This window comes from Artibeus jamaicensis, unplaced genomic scaffold (assembly GCF_021234435.1).
Source record: "Artibeus jamaicensis isolate MK-2021 breed Jamaican fruit bat unplaced genomic scaffold, CSHL_Jam_final scaffold_833, whole genome shotgun sequence".
Taxonomy (NCBI): domain Eukaryota; kingdom Metazoa; phylum Chordata; class Mammalia; order Chiroptera; family Phyllostomidae; genus Artibeus; species Artibeus jamaicensis.
Window position 1 is genome coordinate 4472680 of NW_026522056.1, and position 27446 is coordinate 4500125.

At 43.4% G+C, this 27446-nt stretch overlaps 1 protein-coding gene across 7 annotated transcripts in view; it reads right to left on the minus strand.

Moving 5' to 3' along the window:
* The window catches only part of CSGALNACT1 (chondroitin sulfate N-acetylgalactosaminyltransferase 1), a 305921-nt gene that overhangs the window by 136368 nt on the left and 142107 nt on the right, over positions 1-27446 (minus strand). For 5 of the 7 annotated variants that reach the window (XM_037161256.2, XM_053660022.1, XM_037161285.2 and 2 more), the window contains one exon: positions 24582-24676. The gene's annotated coding sequence lies outside the window, so the exon portion shown is untranslated. Of the gene's footprint in view, positions 1-22298; positions 22321-24581; positions 24677-25008; positions 25464-27446 lie in introns of those variants that run through there. The other 2 variants (XM_037161267.2, XM_053660023.1) reach the window with 2 other exon arrangements.

Sequence of the window (27446 nt, forward strand, 5' to 3'; positions counted from 1 at the left end):
CTGCAATTGTCAGAAAGGAATTTCAATGTAAGTATAATTACTATGTTTACAAACGCAGATTAAAGGTGGAGAATTTTATTAGATAACTAAAATCAATGTAAAAGAACCGAATGGAAATTTAACAATTGAAATAAAAAATCCAACAGATGAGTTTAATAGCAGATTAGAAATAGTACAACAGCAGTTTGCTAAAGTGCAAAAGTTGTCAGCAGAAACTATCCAAATAGAAGCACAGAAAGAAAAAAATTAAAAATACAGTAAACCACTTAAGTGGCACCTTAGAGACATAGGTAAAAGAACTAACATACATGTACTTGGAATCCCAAATGGAGAAAGGAGAAGAAAAAGAACAACGGCTGTAGAAACAGTCACAAAGAGTTTTCCAAACCTGATTAAAGATATCAAGCCACAGATACAAGAAACTTCATGAACCACAATTAAGGTAAATATAAAGAAAACACACCTCAATCCCGTCACAGCAAAAGGGCTGAAAACCAAGTATGAACACAAAGTCTTAGAAGCATCCACGGCTGGGGGGGGGGGGGGCGGGGGAGGGGGGCGGAGAGGCAGCAATGGCAGACTAAGTAGCACAGGTAGTCCTGACTCACAGTCTCGTGCTCAGTTATGGAATGCCGATAGTCCCTCTCATCCGCTTTGCTGTTAAGTGAAACTAAGGACAACAGTCAGATAATTCCCTCTTAAAGTCTCAAGGCTACAATGTTTTAATTACTTTGGAGCAGAATTCTGAAAGATATAATTATGACATATAAACCCATTTCCTTCTTTCTTTATTTAGTTTCAAAGCCTGTCATTTACTCTATAAAGATAAAGGATTTGAATTGAAGTCTGAGGCTTCTCCAAGTCCTAAAGTGAATACAAAAATACATCACCTACTGAGTAGCATCACTATACTAATATATTCTCATAATGTGACTTTCCGGGAAACCAAGGCCCATACAGTGCAGAATAAAAATGAGTTATTATGTTGGTGAGGTGAGTATGATCTCTTAACATGGAGACAGAGAGCTGCTATTGTAGATATTTAAGAGTGGGAAGCGCATCATAATTTCAGAAGACTCAGAGACTTATTCTGATTTTTTCAACAATTTAAAGAATTATTCATCTTTGTTAACAGGGAAAAAATCAGATGCAAAAGCTTAAAATGCTTTTATGATAACAATCTACCAGCCCAGACTCTGTTTGAGCTACATGACTTACCCAAATGAGTCCTAGAAATGCTGGGACCGGAAAATGAGACCTAGTGTCACTTAGCCCTTCCTCGAGAAGGCCACTGCTGTTACTAGGCACCACAGCTGACTACATGTCCCATTTGCCAAGATTTTAGAGATTGTCCTGGCAAATGACAGCATAACAAAAGAATATGACTACTTAGAACATTCAAAACCTGTAATGCACATTAATGACACTGTGTGTGCAGGTTGGGGGGGGACCCTGTTACTCATTTCCCCTTAAAATCCTGACATTTTTATTTAAAGAGCCTAAGAGCATCTACTAAAGCCAATATTTTCTCTAGCTCATGTGTGAAGGAAGTCATCTGGCTTCAAGAGTGATACTCCTGACCAAAACCTGGTCAGCTGAGTAATTCAATGTCACCCACTACCCACCCCCCACCGGGGCCCACAGTGATTGGCTTACAGATGGACACATGACCCCATCAAAGCCAATGACAGTCATTCTTGGGATTTTCTGGGAGGGTTGAGAAAGAAGCATGCTCACTCTTCAGCAAGAGAGACTTAGATCTAGAGATGCTGTAACCTTTTGCAACTACCTAAAAATGAAGCTAGCATAGAGAGCAGAGCCGAAAGATCGAGTGCCTGCATCAAGGAACCCCAGAAGCCAGCTGCCCCAGTGTGTCTATATAAACCAATACACTCTCTTAACTGACATGAAGACTTTGAAGGGAAAAAGATTCTAAGCTGCACTGAACCCAGTGCAAAACTCTGAGGTATGTATGATATCAGGCCAGCTTCTAACATTAAAATAGAAGTACAGTCATTTGGTTCCATGCTAAGTAACCTTTTCTCAAAACTTACCAGGCTACTGAATGTCTAAGTCCATTCTGATAAGAAGCAGCAGGTGTAATTCAGAACACATAACAACAGAGATCTACATTCAATTGTCATTAAAATTATCAATCACTATGAATCTAGTTACTTTGACTATAGGTCATGTTCAGACCATGTTCACTCACAGGCATTCAGCTGCAGCTTATTTAACTTCTCCAGTCACCTCCGGGCCACCTCGCACTAGCCCAGCCACAGAGCCTCCATATTTGGGTTGGAACTGCCGACCAAAAACCAGCGAGTGCTCTGCAACTGAGCAACTGGAATAAAATTCCAAAGGTTTCCAAATTCTGCTGGCCGCCTGCTTTACTTCGGGTTTGAGAGACACGAACCAATGAGGCTGAACACTGACAACTGTCACTTTATGCAGTCTGCAGCTTTTGGGACATGTTTATGGTGCTTGGTTATGACTCAATGACACATCAGAAGCACAAAGTGGGCCGAGTCTGTTACATCAACAGAGTCCGTAGTGTTTCTTAAAAACACTCCAATTAAGGCAACACTATCTATGGTGACACCAGCCTCAGGACTTGTGAAAGATCACTCACTCCTTTACTTTTTCACCTGTGGAACATGAAAGTCAAACAACATGGCCACCAGCCAGAGCTAATATTTGAGAAATCCGTGGTCCCTAAACCCAGAAGCTTACAGTCACGTGCCCCCGGGGCAATGGTAATTTGCTGTTCTGTAATTAAATTATGGAGACAGTTAATATTACTCATACTGCATTTTTACAAGTCTATGGTGATTTCCATATTAGAATTTCAAACTGAGCTGTAATGAAGTATTTTTTTAACAAAGTATGGCTTAGCTTGGATTTTGAATTAAGAAAAAGCTTAAGCTAACAGTTAACCTTGGATTGATATTTATTTTGCTAATGTTAGCTTTACATCACATGGTGATATTCTGTTTCCTCCAGGAAACTGTTTATGTCATGTTAAAGATCTAGCTAATGCCACTAAATTCTAGGCATAAGACACACTGCTAGTGAACACTATTAATCACTTACTCCAAAACCACTTATTTCTAAAATCGAAAGAAGCATAATCTAAATACACTCAGCAGAGAGGATCCTCTGCAGCCATGTTCATTTCTTCCAGAGTCTGTCCCAGAAAGACTGGTAACAGGAGGCACTGAGGTCATGACTGCAGCTCTATAGAACAAGCAATAAACCACTGCAAGCCGTCTCTTTATTTTTTTTAGTAGGAGCTTGTTATTCTGCTCAACGGCAAAAAAAGACATTCAGATGTAAGAATGATGGCACCACTGCCACGGGTGCCAGCAACGGGCAGCAGGATGGAGGCAGAAACATCAGAATGGACTTTGAACTTAAATAGATTTCAACTTGAATTCTAGCCCCATCCTCGCCCTGTTCCCCTTCTGAGGCGTTTTCTCTCCGAGCCCCCATGTCTCATCTCTAGTAAAGAACTAATAAGGAACACTCCCCCGGGCTGCTGTAGAAAATAAATAAAGGCATTATATATGTGTGCATATGTAAATAAGGGAGTTATATGTGTGTATATATATGTAGAATAAATTACCTAGTGCTCAGAACACTGGGCAGAATCAGTTCCCGTTCTTTTCCTCCAGCCCACTCTTAGGCAAATCACTTCTGAGCACCGTGGAGAGAATGCAGGCCAGTAAATGTTATCTCCTCCAACTGTAAATCAGCAGGAAGGGGGCTGCTTTCTGTTTGAGTTTATTCTCTTTAGTAACCTTTGGCACAATGTCTGTGGCAAGACCAGTGACCACACGTAACTGAAGAAGGAAAGGCACAAACGGTGCTCATCAAGGCACCTCCCCAACCGCATGAAGACGAGCTTGATTTTCTTGCTTCTGACTTAAACACTCATCTGCGGGGGCCTTTCCCACAAGCTATGGTACAACCTTCGCAGCGCAGGTAGATTCGGTAGATTCGGTAGATTCTGACCTAATGTCAGCACCCTCCGTTCTCACCTGGGCGCTGTCTTGGACAAGTCACCCGAGCAGCCTGCAGCCCCACCACACAACTCCTCTACCCTGCATGCATTCCCTGAGTGGTCACCGCTAAACCACTGGTCTCACCGAGCTGTTTTCTGCCTGGCCCCTCACCGTACAGTGGTGGAAGAACAGAGATTCTACAAGCTGTCAGGCCATGAGGTACAAGACAAGAAGAATTGTAACAGAGACCATCTCTCCAGGAGAACATGAGATCAACCTCCACATTACCAAATCGTCAGCTTACTGACAACCCAGAGCCGCAGGTCTCCGCTGCACCCACCACGAGGAGCGACAGTGGGCTCCCTCTTTACCACTTCCTCATGCCCTTCCAGGAAGCTCGGGGACCACACCTGCAAAGGAACAGTGCCAGGGCCCAGGCATGCAGCCTCAGGGACAGGCCCAGAGGCTGAGGACCTCTGAGCCATAGTAACACGTCCATTTTCTTCAAACATGAAACCAATCCCCTTTGGGAAACATCCTCAACATCAGAAAGAATTATGAAGTGGAGACCCCTACGGCAGCCTTAGAGGAGAGAGCTGGAACTCAGAAACCTGTTCCAAAGAGAGTGGCTTTCTCAGCCTCTAGGACATATAAGACCACTTACAGAGCTTCTCAAAAATGTAGTTAACTTGCCACCAACTCAGACACCGGATCGGAACCTCTGGGGACAGGCCTGGGCATCTGTGGTTTTCTTTAAGCTCCAAATCAAAGGTTAGGAAGTGCTGGCTTCATCCATGACTCCTAGTAGGTGCAAGTCACCCTCGGAATCGAAGTTTCCATCATGGGACGTGCCTTTCAAGGCTGCTCAGGCCTATGCTGTTCTTAAAAAGACTAAGAAATGTGCTGGGAAGGGATTCTGTGAGATAAAAAGCTGGGAACCATGAGGTTAAACCAACATTTGTCTTTATGTGAGAACTCACAGACCTTTAATAGGCCGAGGTGCCTAGTACTCTACAAGAGAGGAGTGCACGCCTTGGATGGTGTAGCTCAGTGGATTGAGCACGAGCTGCGAACCAAAGGGTCGCCAGTTCAATTCCCAGTCAGGGAACATGCCTGGGTTGCAGGCCAGATCCCCAGTGGGGGCCATGTGTGAGAGGCAACCACACATTGATGTTTCTCTCTCTTCCTCCCTCCCTTCCCCTCTCTCTAAAAATAAATAAATAAAATCTTTTAAGAGAGAGAGAGGAGTGCATTTCCCAAACTTACCTCAAAAATCTCCCTTTGCAAAGTATCCCAGAGCACTAACAATCTCTGAGAAACCCTTTGGGAACCACTGGTCAGATGTGATTGTCCCCCTTTCATTGTTTCTAGAGGGTTCCTGAAAGGACACCGTGGTGAAAATATTCATTTCAAAGCACATCTGCCTTCCCACCCTCAGGGCTGGAGTGCGGGGCGGGGCCGTGGTTGAAAACTGGCTCCAGTTGGAGACGAACTTAGAACCAGGTGAGGAGGCGCCTGCTTCCCACTTCTCGGCACCCGCCATGCTCAACTCTCCTCTAACTCTATCCAAACATAGGAAAAAATAAAAGCTACAACATTGTGAATGAAAAGGAGAGTGTGTACACATCACCCTATTTCTCGGAGCAAAGTTGCCAAGCGTATCCACATTCCCAGTGAACCTCCTTCTGTAAAGATGATGCCACAGAAGCTCCATATGCTGTTATTCTAGGAGCTGGTACTAAGGGCATAAATACCTCTGCGTGACAAGAGAAATCCTTAGAAGAGAGGTGCCTTCCAACTTTGGGTTAGAAAATGCCACAGTTATCAAAGGGCATGGCCTTCTTGTCTGTTTTTCCCACTTGGGGAGTCAGAAATTTAAACCCTCATCACAAGCAACAGACTTCCAGCTATGATCACTTACATACTTGGACTCTCTTTTGTGAAATGACCAGCATTTCAAGTACACAACAACAACAACAACAAAAGGCAACACAGAGGGCCCTGGCCAGGTGGCTCAGTGGGTTGGAGCATCATTCCACACACTTAAAGGCTGCAGGTTCAATCCCCAGTCGGCATGCATATCTAGGTTGCTGGTTTGATCCCTGGTCAGGGCACATACAGGAGGCCACCAACTGATGTTTCTCTCTCTCTCCCCCTTTCCTCTCTCTCTAAAATCCATAAACATATTCTCAGGAGAGGATTTTTAAAAAGCCACACACACCTGTCCGCCAAGATGGAGGTATAGGTGCAGATACCGTGCTTTTCTCCCACAACCAAGTTGAGAGACGACAAAATATTAGCAACAGAAAACACAGCCAGAACACAGAAAATTGAACTTCTCGGAAGTCTGATAACAATGAATTCTTCAGCCTGACCAGTAAGAGGGGCGAAGCCAGCAGCTGGTGGAGCGGGATTGCACAGAAAAACTCGGTCAGACGCACTCAGGCACGCGGATCCCAGGTGTGGGGTTGCAACGGGCGGACCCAGGGAGCGACCCAGTGAGCGACCGGCGGACTCAGCGAGGGCACAGGGCAGAGGGTTGACTGTGGTCACACATTCGTGCACAGATAGACCAGCGAGGGAGTGGGCGGTTAGGCCCCAGCGGCGGGAGGCAGCAGAGAGGGCTGCCATTTCCCTGCTCTGACCCCGCCCCACATACAGTGTCACAATTCAGCGACCAGGGGCGGCCCCGCCCTGGTGAACACCTAAGGCTCCGCTCCTTATACTTAAGGGGTGCAAACAGACCAAAAATGGCTCAAGAAGATCTCAAAGCCCCAGAGCACATAACTCTAAGCAATGAAGAAATAGCAAAACTTTCAGATGCACAGTTCAAAACACTGGTGATCAGGATGCTCACAGAGCTGGTTGATTTTAGTCACAAATTAGAGGAACTTATGAAGGCTAATAAACTAATTGAAATGAAGGGAAATGCACAGGAAGCCAATAGTGATGGAAAGAAAACTGGGACTCAAATCAAGGGAGTGGACCAGAAGGAAGAAAAAAATGACCAAACAGACAAGAATGAAGATACAAGAATTCAAAAAAATGAGAGGCTAAGGAACCTCCAGGACATCTTTAAACATTCCAACATCCAAATTACAGGGGTACCAGAAGGGGGAAAGGAACAGCCACCAGTGGAAAACTTATTTGAACAAATAATAAAGGAGAATTTCCCCAAGATGGCAAAGGAAATAGACTTCCAGGAAATCCAGGAAGCTCGGAGAGTCCCAAAGAAGTTGGACCCAGAAGGAACACACCAAGGCACATCATCATTACATTAGCCAAGATGAAAATGAAGGAGAGAATCCTAGAAGCAGCAAGAGATAAGGGGACAGTCACCTACAAAGGAGTTCCCATCGACTGTCAGTGGATTTCTCAAAAGACACCTTACAGGCAAGAAGGGGCTGGAAAGAGGTATTCCAAGTCATGAAATCCAAAGACCTACATCCAAGATTACTCTATCCAGCAAAGTTTTCATTTAGAAAGGAAGAGCAGATAAAGTGCTTCTCAGATAAGATCAAATTCAAGGAGTTCATCATCACCAAGCCCTTATTATATGAAATGTTAAAGGGACTTATCTAAGAAAAAGAAGATAAAAAAGATGAACAGTGAAAGGACAGCAAACTCACAGTTAGTAACAACCACACCTAAAACAAAAGCAAACTAAAAGGATAGCTAGATCAGGAGCGGAAACATAGAAATGAAGATCACATGGAGGGTTAGCAACAGGGGAGTGGGAGGAGGAGAAGGGGGGAGAAGGTACAGAAAATATGTAGCATAGACGGTAGGTAGAAAATAGATGGGGGGCAAGAATAGCATGGGAAATATAGAATCTAAAGAACTTGAGACCCATGGTCATAAACTAAAGGGGGGAATGATGGGGGTTGGGGGCATGGAGGGGAATGAAGAGGGGAATAGAACAACTCTAATGGCATAATCAATAAAAAAAAAAGCCGCACACAGGATATTCAATTAATGATGACAAAGATGCTAATATCACACTACTCCCCTCAATATCATCTTCTAGCCAGTGAGAATTCATCACAGACATTATTGTTGGTGTAGATCATTATTTGAGTAACATGAAACAAAGCTCAGCTGGGAAAACTTAAAAATAAACCAGTAACTCATATCCTGACGGAACACTGGTCACCTAAGCATAAACATTACCCATAAAGTACACCCAGGCACTTGATCAACAAACTTGAGTGTTTCCTATTCACCAGGCAGTATTCTAGGAGATGGAACATAGCAGTGAACAGGAGATAAAACTCCAGCCCTCATACAGCTTTTATTTTAGATCTAGGAATCCCATTTTTTAGCATGTTAACTGGATTTTTGTCACTTCCATTTTCTTTCAAGGTTTATTCATGATTGTAACTATTATCTCTCTTGGATCTAAAAAATTCTGAATTGTTAGAGCTGAAAGAAATTCTGTGCATGGCATGAGTTCCAGGCAGGTGGGCAGGGGACCTAGATCCTATCTGTGCTTGTGTGTCTGACCTGAGATGCAACATCTGGTCGACACGATGGCTGAGTAGGCCCAGGAAGGCTGAACATCCCACATGTCCCAGGACAAGCCTAACCCAGGTCACGGAGCTTGTGACAGCTGAGCCGGGGGCAGGGACAAGATCTGCGACACTCAGTCTGGGGCCCTTTACAAAACACCATGCCACTCCATTTTTTAAAGAATTATTTTGGATGTCATGCCCCCTGATTTCCATCCATTTTAAAGGCCAGATGAAATAGTGAAAGCAACTTTGACAGGGAAGTTACTGGCCAAGATTCTGTGCTTTGAAATCCTCAGACTGGTTAGAGCAGGTCACTTCTAGTTATTGTTCTAGAACTACGTAGATTTTTAAACATCCCCTAATTCCTATCAAGAAAGTCTTTTCATAGCTAAAGCTCAATCAAATACATAGCTGAAGCTCGTAAAAATTAAAATTATTATGTCGCCTAGACCTAATTTCTACTAGGATCTAGCTAATTTGCACAGCTATTGTATCCTGCTACACAAAGATATAAACCTTATTACCACCATGGTTTTGAGAAGAGTTAGAGCATTCTTGTGAAGCCTGAGTGGGATAATGCTAAAATACTTTACGAGAAAATTATCAATCCATAGAAAATAAGTAGCTTGTAGGAGAATAGTAAGTGTGCCAAACAAAAAGTAAAAAATCTTATCAAATAAGCAATGTACTTAACCAGCTAATCTTTTATTCACTGGTAAGCACGGTGCAACGCAGCTCTGTCTGAGAGGTAAAAATCAGCCCTCTCTCTACTTGAAATGTATCATAAATGAAAGAAGGAATTTCCATCTTTTGCCAGTTAGGTTAAAATGTCAGCTCTGCCTCCTGTCCATGTGTGATTTACAATCTGGCTCCTTACAGCTATTTAACCCCTAACCTGCCCTTAAGGCATATACTTGGGTAGCTGAAGGCTACAAAAGGATTGCGACACACCCCAGAAACACTCTTATACCTAAATCAATGGTTCTCAAACTGTGCACTGAGGCACCCCAGGGCACCAAAGGGAGTTCACCGCGTGCTCCAAAATATTTTAAATTTGCAAGCAAAGCATTGCAATACGAGACATCTGTTGGACATCTTGCAAACTACTAGCTCAAGAGAGTTCACATTTCAACATTAGCTTGAGCTACATTCCTTCTGATGATATCACATCTTTGCAAAACTACATTTTCAGCAGTTACTGTGATAAAAAGCAACTGCTACACAGAATCAGTGTCTAATCTGATTCCAAAGTTTTAGAAGCTGTGCAATGTGGAGATGCACACATCCCATTATTAATTGGGCTTACAAATGAGATAAAAGTATTTTTCTTTCCATTTATTGTATTTTTTTCCAAGCAGCTGCTAAGCTGTTAGGACACACTCATAAACTCGTGGACCTAACTACTTGATGAAAAACTGTCAGCCACTGCTTTTAGTCAAGGGCTGCTGGAAAAGTTAACGAGACACCAATGGCATCATGAACTGAGAAAGTTAAACCTCTGACCGAAACATTTTGGTCAAGCTCCAAAATACGGCAGGAATAGGAAAGTTTCGTTTTCGATGAGCAGATATTTGGAGAAAGGGACCCACTACCGGGCCACCTCTGAGCAGTCGCAGCAGCAGCGACAGCTGCGGTGGCCCTGTGGAAGGGTCAGGAACGCTGGGTCATCAGCTGCCCACATTGTACTGGCCACTGCCACCTTTCTGAGGTGCCTGGCTCTGGTAACAGTTTGGAAGGAAGAGGACTGGGCTGGTGACTGAGGTGAGAGCTCAGCTGGGGACGTGAGTGGAGGCTGCTGGTGGGACATGGAGCAGAAATGACCAGGAGTCTGTGACAAGGAGAGCAGAGTGAGCAAGGGGAACAAATTTGGAAATCTGCAGTAAATGGGTGAAAGTTCACTATTTCTGGTCTATAGATCAGAAGAAACGACATAGATGATACAGAATGAGAGAACAGGAGTATGGAAGGCTAAGGGAGCACTAACATGTAAGGACTGGAACATGCAGAGAACTAGGAACATGCAAAGAACTAGAAGAGCTTATTGTCGCCTTATATGAACCAAAGGAAGTGAGTTTCAAGGAGAGCAGTCAAATTGTCAAATGCTGGGGAGAAGTCGGGTCACATCTGATACTCATAATCTGGCTCTCTAAGTACTGAAAATAGGAATGACGATGCCTTGTACCAAATGGCAGTGAGCTGAACAATTATGCCGAGAGTGAAACACACAATGAGGACTCCAGGGGAAGAAAAGTTGGGTGGCCGTGTAATGTGAAAACAATGCAGCCAGCCCACATGTAATTGGCTAACCTGCACCCAGGTACAGCTCTCACTCCAACTTTGGGTCAGGACTCAAATGAGGGCGAGGCAGCAAGTGTGTGCTTTATTTCACTTTGCTGCAATAAACCAGCATAAAAGTCACATGTTATAAATCAGATGATGGTGCATAATTTAATCCTTTCCCCCCTAACAAGACCTCTATTTTTTACATGTATCTCACAGGCTTGGGACAAGGTTGGCTATTCACATGTTCTATAAACTTAGAAAACATGTTTAGTGATACAAGTAGCTCTGGCCGCAAGTTTATATTTTACTGTGTATGAGATTTTGGTTCTCCTATCAATTCTGTGGGAAATCCTTCCAATAGATTCTTTTCCTGTTAAATTTGACTTCTACCCTTAGACCCAAGAATCCTATTAAATTTAATACCCAACATTTTAATTTGCCAACAAATAGAATTTTAAATATTAACTACCATTATATTCTAAAAAGTAAATATTTTAAACGTAATACATAGGAAAAAAAGATCAGAACTTCAAAGGGAAGGTTATTCCTTTAAAGTGAATGTTACCTCTTTCAAAACATCATCATGTTTTTCTCATTTCTCTGCAGATGACTGCCAGCTTCACCATAAACTAGATTCCAATCCAAAAATTGGCACTTTGGTAACCACAAAGTGCATTTAAAGTCTAACAGTTAGTCTCAGTACATGAGGTCTGTCGGGGAAAAGTCCAACCATTGTTAATATAACAGGAATGGTGTGCATGACACTGATGTAACCTGGTGGCCCAAAAGAGTGGACTGGGACGCACATTTGTGAACAATGACAACGTCACTGTACGAGTCAGTGGGGGTGGTAGATGCTGTTGAGTGAGCATGTGTACTGTGTGGCCACTGCATTCAGAATGGCTGAGCAAGCAGAGCAATGAATCTGCATCAAATTTTGCATTCAGCTTGAACATTCCTCCATGGAAACCACTCAGATGACTCGGGAGGCCACAGCTGTGGGCACCTGGTGAGTGGCAGCTTCATCACGACAATGCGCCTGCTCATGCATCACGTCACATGCAGAGTTTTTTGGGTGAAATATCAAGTCACCCAGGTGACTCAGCCCTCCTACAGCCCAGATTGGCGCCCTGTGACTTCTGGCTTTTCCCAAAACTAAACTCACCTTTGAAAGGGAAGAGGCTTCAGACCATCAGTGAGATTTAGGAAAATATGATGGAGAAGCCAACGGTGACTGGCAGAACTCTGTGAGACCCCAAGGTGCCTACTTTGAAAGGGACTGAGGCATCGCTGTCCTGTGCACAATGTTTCTTGTATCTTCTTCAATAAATGTTTCCATTTTTCATAGTGTGTGGCTGGATACTTTATGGACAGGCCTCACATATTCATTGAGCTAAAAATATGCAACTCGTTATGAAGACACTTAAATGTAAACATTAACTAATATTTCAAATTACCATATATTTTTAAAACTTCAGAAAAAATTAAAATAGCAACTGGGGTTGAATTTTGTTTTCTCTGGTGTCCTTGACCATAAGGCCATGTCTGCAGTGTCATGAAAACCTAAGTCACAACCGAGCTGCAAGTGTCCAGAGTTAAAATTATTTCATCTGTCCGCCCTCCGTCTCCAATTTTCATCCCCGCTTTTCCCTTAAACCTTCAGACCAGCTCCATCAGATCCTTGCCTTCCCTTCTCAGCAAACGTGTCCCTAGGCTGACGGGATTCAAGTTTCGCTTTAAATTCTTCAGGAAAGCTACTACATAGTGGGTCAGAACCTTTGAGTAAAAAGAACTGCTTCCTAAGTGCCAGCTAAACATTTTGAGATTGTGCTCTTTCAAGCACCAGAGTGTAATTTACAGTTTGGGAGTCATGGTTTTCCACATGAAAGGTCCATTAGTGTGATAAAAAAAAAAAAGACTGAAGCAGCTGGCTCCTGGCCTCCAAATCAGACCTGGAGTTTGTCATGTCCTCTGCCCATGAGAGAACAAACATTTCTGCTCTTAATCACAAAAATAATTTTTAAGTGTCATACAAGTATTTCTGGATAAGCAATGAGATCCTATTTGTTGAAGAAAAACAGGAAAGGAAGTGGGTAATTTTAAAACAGATTTTAACTGCAAGTATAGGCAAAATAATAAAAGAACAAAGTCTGAAGTTAAATTCCAAAGATCTTATCAATATAAATACAGTTTATTACATAATGCATTTCCAAATAAAAAGTGATTTTAAAAATTGAGCAAATGAAAAATAAAGCTCAGAAAAAGAAAAGTCCCCAAATCAAAGAAATTCCTTTTGATTTTTTTAAAACAATTCTATTGTTACACTGCAGTTGTCCCAATTTTTCCCCCTTTGTCCCCATCCTCTGCCCACCCCCTGCTCCCACTGTCATCCATGTCCATAGGTCATTCACACATGTTCTTTGACTAGTCCCTTCCCCTTCCTTCCCCCTTCATCCTCCTCCCGTCTGGTCACTGTCAGTCTGTTCCATATTTCCATGCCTCTGGTTCAATTTTGCTCATTAGTTCATTATGCTCATTAGATTCCTCTTACAGGTGAGATTTTGTGATATTTGTCTTTCACCAACTGCCTTATTTTACTTAGCATAATATTCTCCAGGTTCATCCACTGATTTTTTTTTCCTTTTAAAAGTGTGAACCCTGGGGGGGCTGCTCCAAGACAGCAGTGCAGTAGAAGGATAGACCACGCACCTCCTCCCCAACCAGACTGGAAATAAAATTAAAGAGAACAATCACCCGAGTTAAACTGAAGGATACCTGAAAGAGACTTTTAACCAAGGATGGCCACAAAACCATCCCAAGACTGGTAGGGAGGGTGGGGACATCTTAAAGGGGCTGGCCCCATTCATGCGAGTGACTGCCAAGACTGCAGTAAGGCTGTGGGAGGTTTCCTTTGAAAGGAGTGAACCCAGGACCACAGACTAGGTTCCCAAGCATGGAGAGTCAATGCCAAGATCAGCCCATCACATAGCAAAATCAGTGGTGAAAGGCCACAGGGACTTTCTCTGCTGGGGAGAGACACAAACCACTGGAAACAAGCCCAGCATCTTTTTCTTTTTCTTTTTTTTTTTTAATTAATTTTATTTGGTTATTTTTCAAGTACAGTTTTTTGTCTATTTTTCCCATCTTTTTCTTTCCTTAAAGGGGCAAAGCACGGGGTTTGTGCTCACAGCTACTGACTCTGAGTCCCAACAAAGGGAGGGCAGCATAGACTGGAGGAGAGTCTGGAGCAGGAGGCCCTGGAGAGATACTTGGGGGTGTGGCTGTGGGATTTTCAGGGCTAGGATATACCTGGGCTCCACAGCATCCAGCTTTCCAGAGAAAAGCTAGCCTCTCCCAGGGGAAAATCAACTACCTTACCCTGTCGAAAGGGCACCTCTACCCCAACCCTCTGACATTCCACTGGCCACACCCTCCGGAATCCAGTTCTCTCCCTCCACCCTGAACCTTTTTTGATCTTCTTTCAGTTTGGCTCTGTCTTGGTATTTTGTTTTGTTTGGGTTTTTTTTTTTTCTTTTCTCCCATTCTGCATCTTAAACCCTGTGCATGAGACAGGGTTTAACCCAATGTAAACAAACTCAGCAGGGGGGGGGGGTCAGAGACTGCCTGTAGGGCATAGCCAACCCATACACTTTCCTGGGAAACAGACTAGTACTCCCCCCTCACAGGACAGCCATTGAAACGTGCTCCCAACACCCAGAAGACCTAAAAGCTGGGCTCTGGAGGCCCTTCCAGGGCCCCTGCCCTGTTGAGTACAGGGAAATAATCATGGACAGACTCAGACCAGTGGTTTGGGGGAGGGGGAACGCACCCACCATCTTCCCTAAAGTCTAAAAGACACCTGCCATGGGAGATCCAGGAATCGCAGCCCCAGGATTCCCCCGGAAGTCCTCTCACAAATAGTCAAGTCTGTGTCCAGTCTCAGATTGACTGTAGGCCATCAGGCAGAGACAGGCAGAGGCAGATCCTGCAGTGACTGGGAACATTTGCTGATACACCCATTGGACCCACTGCTCATAAAAACCAGCTTCACAGAGCAGCTTGGCCCATCCTGGGTGCAGCCAAGCCCAGAGGAATCAGCCACAAACTGTGGATCACCTGTAGTTTCAAAAAGGCAGCTAAGGGACAGACGTGGACAGCACCTGACATTGGCTCACACCAGACCCAGACATCAGAGCCATATCCAAAGAAAGAAACCAGCAGGCAAGCACTAAAGTCTGCTGAGGAGAATCCACTTGGTTCTTTTTTTCATTATTTTTGCTATTTTTCTTTTTCATGGCCTTTTTATTATTTTTTATCTTGTTAATTCTATTTTTAGAATTCTATTTTTAGTATTCTATTTTTTCTTTTATATCTCTTATTTTACTCTTTTGATTGCTCCATTGCTCCCTTCTTCTTTCCTTTTGCTATTTTTGTTAATTTTTCTTTTTCTGTGTTCCTTTCTCCCCATTTTCCTCTTTCAGCTCATTATTAGTATTAGTTCTGTTCCCTTTTCTCCTCTCATAATCACTTTTCTTTCCTTTGGTCTACTCATATTTTTTTTCCTTTTCACTTTCCCTACTATTCTATTTCTCTTTCTGCTTGTATTATTCTTTTGTTGTGGATATTGCTGTTGTGGGTGGGGGACTTGCTTGTCTTGGTGTTGTTTGGCTCTGTTCTGGCAGAACCTATACAATAGCATATGAGGCGGTGTGGGGGTTGGGCCTCATAGACAGCCAGCTGTAGAGTAGTTCCCACCAATGAACAGATCAGTAACAATCAGGACCCAAACACAACAAGAGAGTCCACATAACCCACACAAAAAATATTCCTAGGGCATCCAGATCTGGAAATCAAAGAGTATATACCACTGGGTTCCACAGGATTCCTAGCACATAAGGCCACTCCACACTACAGGGATTTAAAGCTGATCGTAATAGAAACAAACATAAAATGACAACTAAAATGGGGAGATAAAGGAACAACCTCCAAATGAAAGGAAAGGAGGAATCTCCAGAAAAAGACCTAAATAAAATCCAGACAAGCAATTTATCAGACACACAGTTTAAAGTAATGGTTAAAGAATGGGCAAGGAACTTAGTGAGAACTACAAGAAACTTAGTGGGAAATATATCAGCATGAAAAAGGACATAGAAACTATGAATAAGAACCAGGTAGGCATGAAGACTACAATATCTGAAATAAAGAATACACTAGAAAGAATTCAAAGGAGGCTAGATGAAACAAAGTATCAAATCAGTAAGTTGGAAGACCAGACAGAAAGAAACACACTGTCAGGGCAACAAAGTGAAAAAAAGACTTAAAAAGACTGAGGATATTTCAAGGGAGCTTTGAGAACATTACATAACAATATTTGCATCATAGGGATACCAGAAAGAGAAGAACAGGAGCAAGGGCTAGAAAATCTGTTTGAAAAAATAATGCCAGAACACTTCCTTAACTTGGTGAACTTGCACAAGTTCAGGAAGCACGGAGGGTCCCAATTAAGGCAAACCCAAAGTAGACCACTCCCAGACACATCATAACTAAAATGGCAAAATTTGAAGACAAACAGTGAATCTTAAAGGCAGCAAGGGGAAAACAGGTAGTAACATACAAGGGAGCTCCAATAGGTATCAGCTGATTTCTCAACAGAAACTTTGCAGGCAAGGAGCTGGAAAGAAGTATTTAAAGAACTAGAACCTACAACCAAGATTACTATATCCAACAAAGCTATCATTTAGAATAGAAGGACAGATAAAGTGCTTCCTAGACAAGGTAAAGCTAAAGAAGTTCATCATCACCAAGCCCTTATTATACAAGATGTTAAAGAGATTTATTTAAGAAAAAGAAGAAGATAAAAACTATGAACAGTAAAATGACAACAAACTCACAACTATCAACAACGGAATCTAAAAAACCAAAACAAACTAAGCAAACAACTAGAACAGGAACAGAATCATAGATATGGAGATCATTTGGAAGTTTATCAGTGGGGAGGGGGAAGGGGAGAAAAGGAGAAAAGGTACAAGGATTAAGAAGCATAATTGGTAGGTACAAAATAGACAAGGGGAGGTTAAGAAAAGTCTAGAAAATGGAGAAGCCCAAGAACTTATATGCACGACCCATGGACATGAATTAAACAGGGGGCATTACTGAAGCAAAGGGGAATACCAGGTGGAGGGGAGAAAATGGAAAAAATTGTGATAACTGTAACAGCATAATCAATAAATTATACTTAAAAAAATGAATCTTGACCACCAACTTACACCATACACCAGAATACACTCAAAATGGATAAAAAACTTACATGTAAGTCATAATACCATAAAAATCCTGGTGTAAAACATAGTCAGTAAAATTTCAGATATCTCATATAGTAATATTTTTGCTAATGTACCTCCTACAGCAAGGAAAATAAAGAAAAAACATAAGTAAATGGGACTACATCAAAGTACAAGGCTTCTGTGCAGCTACAGAAACCATCATCAAAATGAAAAGAGAATTGACTATATGGTAGAACATATCTGCCAACAATACATTAGACAAAGGTTTAATGTCCAAAAATATATTGTATAAAAACCTCATCTGACCAGGAATATAAACAATCCAATTAAAAATGAGAAGAGGACCTGAACAGACACTTCTCCAAGGAGGACATAGAGAGGGCCCAGAGACATATGAAAGGATGGTCAACAACGCTAGCCATCCGAGAGATGCAAATTAAAACCACAATGACACTTCCAGCTAAGATGGAAGCGTACATACACTGGGCCTCCTTGCACAACTAAAGGACAACAACAAATTTAAAGACAAAAACAACCAAAACCAACAGAAAATTGAACTACATGGAAGTCTGACAACCAAGGAGTTAAAAAAGAAACACTCATCTAGACAGGTAGGAGGGATAGAGATGGGCAGCTGAGTAGAGAGGACTCATGGCAAGGCAGCAATTGGAGGATCAGGGAAGGCAGGGTGGCAGCTGGCGGACCGGTGAGGTGGCAACTTGAGGAATGGGTAGTCCCACATTCACATGCAGATAAACTGGGAGGAACAGCTGGGGAACGAAATAGACCGCACAACACAGGGTTCCAGTGCAGGGAAATAAAGCCTCAAAGCCTCTGACTGGAAACACCTGTGGGGGTTGAAGCAGCGGGAGAAACTTCCAGCCTCACAGGAGAGTTCCTTGGAGAGACGCACAGGGTCCTAGAACGTACACAAACCCAACCACCTGGGGAATCCGCACCAGAAGGGCCCAATTTGATTGTGGGTAGCAGGGGAAGTGACTGAAAGCTGGCAGAGAGCAGAGCAAGTGGCACTGTACCCTCTCAGACCCCTTCCCCACATACAGCACCATAATGTAGCAATGTGAGTTGCCCCACCCTGGTGAACTCCTAAGGCTCTGCCTTTTACTATGTAACAGAACAACAAAAAAAATAAAATAAAATAAGAGCTGAATGAAAGAATAGATCAAAGCTCCAGAAAAAATACTACTAAGCAATGAAGAGATAGCCAACCTATCAGATGTAGAGTTCAAAACACTGGTAATCAGGACGCTGACAGAACTGGTGGGATATGGTCGCAGATTAGAGGGAAGAAATGAAGGCTATGAAAAGTGTGATAAAGGAAAATGTACAAGGAACCAACAATGATGGGGAGGAAATGGGAACTCAAATCAACGGTTTGGACCAAGGAAAGAAAGAAACATTCAACCAGAACAGAATGAAGAAACAAATATTCAAAAAAAATGAACAGTCTCAGAAACCTCTGGGACAACTTTACACATTCCACCATCTGAATCATAAAGGTACCAGAGGGAGAATAGAAAGAGCAAGAAATTGATAACTTATTTGAAAAAATAATGAAAGAAAACTTCCTCAATCTGGTGAAGGAAATAGACTTCTAGGAAGTCCAGGAAGCTCAGAGAGTCTCAAAGAAGTTGGACACAAAAAGGAACACACCAAGCCACATCATCATTAAATTACCCAAGATTAAAGACAAAGAGAGAATCTTAAAAGCAGCAAGAGGAAAAAAGAGTGTTACCTACAAAGGAGTGCCCATAAGACTATCAGCTGATTTCTCAAAAGAAACTTTGCAGACAAAAATGGGCTGGAAAAAAGTATTCAAAGTCATGAAAGGCAAGGACCTACATCCAAGATTAGTCTATACAGCAAAGCTATCATTTAGAATGGAAGGGCAGATAAAGTGCTTCCCAGATAAGGTCAAGTTAAAGGAGTTCATCATCACCAAGCCCTTATTATATCAAATGTTAAAGGGACTTATATAAGGAAAAGAAGATTAAAAATATGAACACTAAAATGACAACAAACTCACAGCTATTATCAACTAAACCTAAAAATAAAACAAAACAAAAACAAACTTGACGAGGATCCCGGCTCGTGGGGTCCTTGGCGTTATGGATGACACAAGACATTCACAAGAAACTACCAAGTCCTGTGGAGGAAAAGGGATGGCAAGGCCACCCTCTCAAGGGAAGAGCACCCCAACCCTTACCTCCACAGGCTTTTATTGGGTTCAATTTGCACAGGAATAAAGCTCATCAATCATTGTCAGGGAGAAACGATTAACAATAGATAACATTGAAAGAACTCTGATGGCTTATTTTGAGTCAGGGCCAGAGAGTTAAAGGGCCATAAAACTTTAGAGAAACAAACTTATTTCAGGCTTGGACCCTTATCATTTAAATTGAGGGTAGTGGCAAAGCAGGTTTCACAGGATTTTATGAATTTTTTTCCTTAGGCCTGACTGCCTTGGGGAACCTTCCATTTCCAGCACAGGGCCTCACCCACCTCCAGCATTGTTTCAGGCTTAGGTCCAGCAGGGGAAGTAAGGCAGCCAAGAGATTAGGAGACTTCTTGCAGACAGAATGAGGACTCAGGCTATATGTCAAAGCTGAGGGGTGAGGGTCCATCACCCCCTTTTTCTATAGCCCCCCAAGTCCTTCCCTGGGCCCCCCATGATTGTGCCTGTCTTAGGTCTTCCCTCCCCTTGAGGACTCTTACCTGTCTTTGGCTAATCGATCAAGCATTGGGGGTCAGGCAGGGTGAATGAAGTAAGAGGATCAGAGGCAGTGCCCTGCCAAGGAGCTAAGCTTTGTCTCCTTAGTGGCTTATGGTCTGAAGGTCACTCACTCAGCCTTAGCCATGGGGGAGCTAGAGCTCCTGAAACCAGGCAGGGCAGTTGCCAACACAAACTAAGCAAACAACTAGAACAGGAAAAGAATCACAGAAATGGAGATCACATGGAGGCTTATCAGTGGGGGAGTGAGAGGGGGAGAGAGGGAGAAAAGGTACGTAGAATAAGTAGCATAAACAGTAGGTAGAAAATAGATGGGGGAGCCTTAAGAATAGTATAGGAAATGTAGAAGCCAAAGAACTTATATGTATGACCCATGGACATGAACTAAAGGGGGGGAATGTGGGTGGGAAGGGGTGTGCAGGTCAGAGGGGAATAAAGGGAGGAAAATGGGACAACTGTAAAAGCATAATCAATAAAATATATTTTAAAATAAAACATATGCCAGCCCAGTGTAAAGTGGACTGGGAAGTAGCACAGCAGACCACCCAGGAGCAGAGCAGAGCAGAGCAAAGCAGAGCTGTCCGGCCAGTGAGGGGCCTGGCCCTGGGGCTGCCTCACAGCTGCATGGTTTTTGCGGCCCTGCTGTATCACAGTTGAGCTGTTTTGCACTGAATAAAGTTTTCTTTTTCACCACACCCCAGATTGGAGTTTCCTGTTGGTGTGGAATTGGCCTTAATGACCATCAGTTAACAAAAGGATTAATTATAATTTTTAAAGCAAGGCCTTACTTTTTGCTGTTTTTAACCACACACAACATAAAATTTACCATCTTAACAAATTTTAAATATACAGTTCAGTGGTGTTAAGGACATTCACACTGCTATACAACAAATCTCCAGAACTTCTTCATCTTGCAAAATTGCAATTCTTTACCAACTAAACAACACTTTATCCTCCCCTCAGCCCCTGGCAGCCACCGTTCTACTCCGTCTTTATGAATATGACTACTACCTCGTATAAATGAAATCACACAGTATTTCGGTTTTTTGTGACTGGCTTATTTCACTTAGCGCAATGTCAGAGTCATCTCGCCTGCAGCAGGTGTCTAAGGTGGAACGCCAGGGCACTGCGTTCACTCACCGCATTTTGTTTCTCCACTCACCTATCAGCGGACACTTGGCTTGCTTCCAGCCTTCCCTGATTTACCTTTTAAACAATTTATTTAACTGAGCAGGCACCGGTGCTGGAGTCAGACCAGCTGGGTCCAACTCCCTGCCCTCCACAGTCGCTGAGAAAACACACGTTAAAAAGCAAAGAGGGTGGAGGAAAGACAGGTACACCATGGGGCACTCAGCAAGCAAAAATGCTGACATCGCTACGTTCCGATGAGGGTCCTCAGACACCGGAAATTCATTCCAATGTGTGTTTTTCAGTATGAATACGAACAAGCATATGCTAGATGCAGGAAGTGCAGCGGCGCCTCCTTTGAGGGCAGTGTGGCCAAAGGCCAGACTTCTGACCGGTAAACAACAGTAAATAATGAGAAATGGAGGTGAGAGAGGGCCAGCCCCACCCTCGGGCAGGGCTCTGGAAAGGCTTTCCAGAGCAGAGAGGCCCAGAGGAGGAGGAGTCAGGAGGGCACAGGGGAAGGAGAAGGGTCTGCCGAGAGGGGACAGCAGAACAAGTCGTGGATGTGAGAGGGTAAGCACAGGCTCAGAGGCCAGAAGCTAACTTGATAAAAAGGGAATCCCATATGCCAAGCCCCCAAAACAGAACAGGAAAGGCAATTAAAAAAAAAAAAAGGCCTAATGAAGTGTCAATCAATAGGAGGAGAGGAAAACCCACCGAGGTCAGGCATCACCGAATACCCATTCCTGGCCCTTGGCTGCAGTACCCTTGAGTGTGAAAACAGGTTACGGCCAGGAGTACACATTAAAACTGTAGCAGCAGAGCCTGAAAATCATTAAAGGATTGCTGACCCGATGTCACACCTCATTCCATTACATGGAAATATTTTTAAAGTCTAAACATGTCCAAAAGAAGGCCACTTCAGAAAATACGAAGTGATCGACTCAAGTCTCTGCTTCTTCGAATATGAGCAACTTGTCAAGTTACTACATTATAGGTTTATGTTAGTATTTACTTTCAATACCTGCTTCATTCCAAATTAAAAAAAAATAGATTGAATCATCTGCTTTCATGTTATCTAGTAATCATATCTCAGGGGCTCACAGAACTGCAAGACCCACAAGGTTATTGTCTGCAAACAGAGTTTCTATTCCCCAGAAACTACACAAGGAACTAACTAGACCACGAAAATGAGGAGAGATCAGGGCCCTGCGCAGGTACGAGACCGGGAGGCCATCGGCAAACAGTGATGCTATGCAATGACATGTGCCAGTACAGAAGGATGTGGAAGGGATAAGAGGAGGCACCTTCAGGTCCGGGACATCCCTTTACTCACTTTTCCACTCACTCGCTCACCCACTCCTCCTTTCCTTCAGGGCTTCAAGGGCACCAGGAGCTGTTCCTAAGTGTTGGAGATGCCTGTGCAGGAATGCTCCGCAGATGGCCGCTGAAGGAGGAATAACAGTGCCTTGGGTGGAGGTAGGAAGGAAGTGTTCCAGATAGAAAGAAGAAGGTGGAGACCAGCACAGCTACCAGCAGTCGCAGCGAGCGGGACAGACAGGAGAGGAGTGGAAGATGGAGACCCAAGAGGGTGTGGCCGGGAGCACACCTTTCCCTTGACCGGAGAAAAGGGATGAAGGATGCATGGAAACAGGAATACATCTGAGGAGAGGGAGGGACCAGAACGATGCCAACAGGGCACAGGGTGGGGTAAGACATGGTGAGCAGCAATTCACCAAGAAGAAACCGTCATGTGTAGGACACCAGGATATCCGTATTGCAAGTCTTTTATGGCCTAATGCTATTAAATATTTCAATCAAACAATCAAACCTCTCCCTGTTTGCATTCCGTGACCACCATGCACTGGTATGAATTTTCTGCCTGCCAGAGGGAGAAACAACCCTGTCACTCTTCTACAATTTATCATTTGTTCCTTGTGGGTCTGGTGAAGGCCCGCTGCTGAAGGGCCACACTGTGAGTCCATAAAGGACTCAGTGAAGAAGGAGCCATTCCCAGAAAACTAACTTTCCCAGGCCAACGCTGCCCAATCGAAGACTGGGCTCCCTGGTAACATGCTGCGTCTCTGCCCACACCTCTGCCCCGGCACTGTGACTGCCACTGAAACCCACCTCTGGACGTCCTGCTCTGCCCTTTCGCACCTCCCCCACCCCCAACATTCCCTGTCTTACTACTCTAATAGCTTCATATCAGAGCATAAACTCCCTACTACTTTGCATGGGCCCAAGCAGACCTCCATCAGCTTTTGATTGCTTCTCTCTTTTGAAAAGTTTCCTTGGGCTCTTTCCTGTGGTTATCGAAAGGTTTTAATAATTACGGTCTACACTGTGTTTTAATGACATTGTTCTCTTCTACGCCTCCAAGACACTCACAAAAACATTAAACATCACAAGAACTAAGATTAGACAGACAATTCCCTATGTCTCCAAGTTGGGCCCGAATTACTCAGGCCTCTGAGCCACTTGAAAAGAACTTGAAGACTTATTCTTTGGTTATTTTTACTTGTATTGTTAACTTTTGGCCAATGCTGTTCTTATTTTTCTATTATTAGTAACTCAGACACAATCCCTTTTAAACTCCTCATACTCTGTTGTTTTAGTACAAAGCAGTTCATTCACACAAAATCAAATGTTTTCACGTCCACTCTTTAATCTTAACCAGTGTAGCAAAAGTAAAAACAAAAAATACAAAATCATGAACAAAACCTCTATAGAAATTTGTCAAATGAAGGGGAAGGGCATAGGGAGTTTTCCTGACCATATGTATATGTGAGTACGGCTTACCCGTTTTTATTAAGACATCTCCATTTTCTGGAGAAAACTAAAAAAGGCTTGCTCTGCTGAAGACAGGAACCATGTATATAACTTCCCATTTCATACTGTTGCATTTCAACATTAATGATGTCCCTAAGGTTCTTGTTTTTTTTTTTAAGTTTAGTCTTGCCAGATGTAATAAAATATCTTATTGCAGAGAAACCCAAAATCACTGGTTACACTAAAACAACGTTCCAGAAATTTACAATTGCCCTCAGACTAAAACCGGCCATACAATCCATTAGGGCGCTATTCCCCAACACTTCCGGAAAGCATACCCTTCAGATGTTATAAGTCAGAAAGGAAGACCATCCTTCAATTTCCTAAGCCATTTTATTTAAATAATTATTTTGTAGTATGGTCAAAATGATGGTGCCCATCTGATTAGGGGCTACATATTTGAGAAAGCTGAATATTCTGTCACTACTTCCAAAAGGAGAATAAATTTTCCTTTTCAAGTGAACAGTTTTAAAAAAGAATCATGTAGTTCTTTTAACTACATTATTGATTGAAGCCATTTGCCACTTTGGGAAGCGAGAAATTCTGAAGAAGTTGGTCAAGTCAAATGTAGATTACAGGCTTTGCAAAATGAATCAAAGGATTCAAAGCAGCCAAGTAATTGTATTACTTCGAAAAAGTATTCAGATCTTAAAACAGTACTTTGCTACCAAACTATTGAAAGTGAAATGAAATGAACATATTTCAAACACAGCCACAATGCTGAGTACAACTCAAACCACACAAATCTTCATTTCTTAAGTAGTTTAAGATGAACAGACTCACTTACCTGGAAGTGTAAAAAGAGGAGGTTAGGGATGGAACTACATCATTCCTCCACGGGGTGAAAATCCCTTGGCTTCTCTCCGTGAAATGGAAAGGATCCTAAAATACAAAATAAATAAATAAATAAAATAAAAATAGAAGGTAGCCCCTGTGAATCTTCATGTCTTAAATGTAGGCAGTACTACAAAATGGTAAAATTTTAAATCATTTCGTATATAAAATACAATTCATCCCAAGTATCGCCCCAAAAAGCAGAATGGTATTTTCTCCTCCCTATTTTAACTGGTAATACACAAAACGTTGGTTTAAACAAAAAAACTCATAGAGGTTTAATAAATGGTGAAGCCACAAAGAAGTGTGTGTGTAAAAGCAAAACAGAGTCATATTCACTTGATGAAGAACCAAAACAAACAAACGGACAAAACCCAAACCTCGCAAGTAAGAAACGTGCCTGCTGCCCACGCGCTGCGTCCTAACCCGCTGCTGCTCGGCTTTGGGGCCGGAGCAGCACTGAGGCCACTGCGCTGCCAGGTTCGGGCCAGGAGTTGAAATGCTGCCCCCTCTGAAAGGACCGTGCTCGGCGCCACCACTTTTTTTTTTTAATGGTTCTATGGAGTGAAATGTTAAAATTAATGATAACAAATCGTCCTGGAAATTTTCCCCAGGGGAAGGAAAGGGTCCACACGTTCCGAAGAGTCGGAAGATGGCAGGAAAGCCCGGGTCCCCCGACCGCCCGCAGCGCAGCGGCCCCACCGGTGGCGCCGCCGCCGCTGCCTCCGCACCCGCAGCGAGGAGCTCCAGCTCCCGGCAGGGTGGGCGCGCGCTGGCCCCCGCGGCAACGCCGCCGGCCCGCGGCTGTGCTCGCCCTGGCTGTCTTCCCAGCCGAGCGAGGCAGGTTCAGCCACGCGCCCCCACACCACCCTTTCCTTGAAGGAAGTCTACTGGAGGACACAGATGTGTCAGGGAAGATAAGAGCAGATGGAAAGGGGATCACAAGCAAAACACTCTGGACGCAAGAGCCAGGAAAATATCTGGAAAGGGACTAAACCCTCCTGTTAGATAAGTGTTAATATTGCTACCTTCAATTAATTAAGGCAGTCATCTTTCCCAAGAGTTTTCATGATTTTATCTCATCTGGCTTTGCATTTCAAGTAACAGCAAAAAGTAAAAGGTACTATTGTTCCCATTTTACGTTTTACAAGCAAGAATAAAAAAGGTGCCGAATGGGGACCAAGGCCCCAGGAAAGCTTTAACCCGTTCATGCCTGCGTCCACGAGCCCCTTTCTCCAAGGGACAACCTCCTGGTGACTAAAGCTGATCAGCCACATTTTTGTGTCTTCCTTCACCTCAGTTTGAGGTTTTCTGGGAGGCATGAACAAAGTCGGTAGAAGAATGAGGTGTGTCACTACAGAAGTTTGGAGTTCATTTGCATACACACACTGTCACCCCCACTCTGTGGCTTTCATGTGACAGTGGGCAGGGCCAGGCAGCTCTGCGGGCTCCACAGCGCCCTCTGCAGGTTGCAGCCCTGCCTCTCCGGGCTTTGTTCTCACAGCGCACTTCCGTCTCCGCCTGTCTAATTAATCTGTGTCTAAATGGAATAGCAGTTGGCAGAAAGGCGGCATTGCCAGAATGGAATAATCACTTGGATCCGGGTCTGAGTTGTTTCCCACCCCTGACAACAAAGAATGTTATTCCAGAGCCTGCAGGCCAACAGTTGATGAGTTTATAATTTGGCTTTTCATCTCATCTTCTCATTCTCTTAAATTTTCTTCTCTGTCTTTTAGCACGCAGGGAGCAGCTTTGGAGGCTAGGTCACCCACATGGTCTTTACTGATACCCTTCATAAATTTTCTTTGCCATCTAAATAAAAAGGGTGGAAGTCCCCACTATTCAAAACCACTCGTTTTAATCATGAAACTAAGTAGACTGTCAGCTCATACCTCCATATGATCACTAATAATCTAATTTGTTCTTCTCACTCCAGCAATTTGAAATGAGGAGCATTTTCATCTACACACATTCATCCAGCCTCTAAGAGTCTGGTCCTAGGGTTGCCAAACTGCAGGTTAAGAGCCATAGGGTGGCCTGGCTCCTGCCTCTTTTTCTAATAAAAAACTTATTAAAACCCTGACCTTTGTCTCTGGGAAGCATATCATCTCCTTAGCAGCTACCCACATCATGTTCGCCAAGAAGGTAGTCATCTCAAGCTAGTAATGGCAAAGCAAAGAGACAGAGGAACAGAACCATTGACAAGACTCCCTTAGCGAACACTGTGAAAGGGGGATCAGCATCATGAAGAATTACTGAAGGTGGACCACAGGTATGCCAAGGAGAGTGGTGGGTTCAGCTGGACACATGCCCCATTAGGAGAAGGGAAGGAACCCTGACTACACATCTGTAATATTTCATACACTGAGCTAGCGGCATGTCATGTGAGTTCATTTGCCCCCCACAACAATGCTGTGGACACGTGTGTTAATATTCCCATTATACACATGGGGAAAATGGGACTGCAAGGCGTTAAGAAACCTTCCCAACTAGTACACCGTAAAGCCGGGGTTTTTCTCACTTCAGAACTGAAGCTCTAAAAAGAAAAAGGAAAGCAAGCCTTCAGTTTTTCTATTATGCAACACTGCCTTATCTGCAAGTACTCGTCCTCCTGTGTGATTTTCTAACAGAGGCGGGTGCTAGCTACCCTAAAATGGTAACCTGGCAGATTTGCTGCCAGCCTCCACACACCGCCACTGAGGCCTAGAAACACGGACCCTCCTCAACCTCCTGCATCCCTCATCCTTCATAAGACATCACAGAGACAAAAGCACACTCTTGGACAAATCTTCCTGAGTGTCAAAGAAACAAACAATAA